This window comes from Plasmopara halstedii (assembly GCF_900000015.1).
Source record: "Plasmopara halstedii genome assembly, contig: Scaffold_526, whole genome shotgun sequence".
Lineage (NCBI taxonomy): Eukaryota > Oomycota > Peronosporomycetes > Peronosporales > Peronosporaceae > Plasmopara > Plasmopara halstedii.
In genome coordinates this window covers 596,907-597,114 of record NW_020187446.1, presented here as the reverse complement: position 1 = coordinate 597,114, position 208 = coordinate 596,907, and positions in this window count along the sequence as shown.

Below are 208 nucleotides of genomic sequence, written 5' to 3'. Positions count from 1 at the left end.
AAGATACTGGCTGATCGTGAATCCTCTGACATCAAAAATCTGACTGAGCCGTACGAAATCTCTTCTTGTAGAATCAAAGCGTCTTAATGCTTACAATCTCACCACCAGCCGATATTTATTAACAAGATGTTTTTTAAATCCCTTAAAATCGGTGCTGTACTTATACTCAGCCGAATATACTTCTGCTCAGTATGACATAGTCACGATT